The sequence below is a fragment of the Jaculus jaculus genome, chromosome 1 (genome assembly GCF_020740685.1).
Source record: "Jaculus jaculus isolate mJacJac1 chromosome 1, mJacJac1.mat.Y.cur, whole genome shotgun sequence".
In the NCBI taxonomy this organism is placed as follows: Eukaryota; Metazoa; Chordata; class Mammalia; order Rodentia; family Dipodidae; genus Jaculus; species Jaculus jaculus.
Window position 1 is genome coordinate 103629781 of NC_059102.1, and position 1312 is coordinate 103631092.

Sequence of the window (1312 nt, forward strand, 5' to 3'; positions counted from 1 at the left end):
AGACACACTCAGGTGTTTCCATGGTGATTCTAAATCCAACTTGACAATGAGGATTTGTCATCACAACTGTCTAATTTTTTTTTTTTTTTTTTGAGACAGGGTCTTGTTCTAGCTCAGGCTGACCTGGAATTCACTATGTAGTCTCAGGCTGGCCTCAAACTCATGGCAATACTCCTACCTCTGCCTCTCCAGTGCTTGGATTAAAGGTGTGCGCCACCATGCCGGCACAACTGTCTAATTTTTAAAATGGTGCTGGGGATTGAAACCAGGGCCTCATATGCTTGGCAAGTGTTCTCCCACTAAACTACATTCTCAGCCTTTGATAGAGTTTTCAATGCGTATAAATTGTGGTGGTCTGAATAAAATGTCCCCCGTTGACTCACTTTTTTGAATGCTGGTCTCCAACTGGTAGCAATTTAGCAAATTTATGGGACTTTTAGGATGTGGAGCCTTGCTAGAGGAGGTGCGTCACTGGGGGACAGGGTTTGGGGTCATGTAGCCCAGCTACAAGCCTGGGACTTTGGCGACTTCCTTCCTGATGACGTGGAGATGTGATCCAGGCTTCTCTCTTTTTTTTCTTTAAAAATACGGAATGCTTCATGAATTTGCATGTCATCCTTGCGCAGGGGCCGTGCTCATCTTCTCTGTATCATTCCAGTCTTAGTTTGTGTGCTGCCGAAGCGAGCACGATCCTGGCTTCTTGCTCGTCAAGCCTGCCATGTTTTCCCTGCCATGAAGAACCTTCCCCTTGAGGTATAAGCTGAAATAAACGGATGCTTCCCTGAGCTGCTTCTGGTCGGGTGTTTTGACCCAGCAATGAAAAGGTAAGTATAGGGCTGGAGAAATGGCTTAGTGGTTAAGTGCTTGCCTGTGAAGCCTAAGGACCCTGGTTTGAGGCTTGATTCCCCAGGACTCACGTTAGCCAGATACACAAGGTGGCACATACGTCTGGAATTCTTTTGCAGTGGCTGGAAGCCCTGGGGCCGCCCATTCTTTCTCTATATATCTGCCTCTTTCTCTCCCTGTCTGTTGCTCTCAAATAAATAAGTAAAAATTAAAAACATATTAAAAAAGAAAAGAAAAGGTAAGTATAAGGCCAGGAGGAGATGGCTTAGTGGTTAAGGTGTTTGCCTGCAAAGCCAAAGGACCTCAGTTCGATTCCCCAGGACCCATGTAAGCTAGATGCACAAGGAGGCGCCTGCATCTGGAGTTCGTTTGTGGTGGCTGGAGGCCCTGGTGCACCCATTATCTTTCTTTCTTTCTCTCTCTTAAATAAATAAATAAATAAATAAATAAAATATATTAAAAAATT

The 1312-nt window shown here is 44.8% G+C and overlaps 1 non-coding gene across 1 annotated transcript; it reads right to left on the bottom strand.

The window, feature by feature from the left end:
• Positions 1-581: 581 nt before the first annotated feature.
• Positions 582-688, bottom strand: LOC123458185. The gene has a single exon (XR_006635483.1). It is a non-coding gene; the product is annotated as a U6 spliceosomal RNA (small nuclear RNA).
• Between the last annotated feature and the right edge of the window lie 624 nt (positions 689-1312).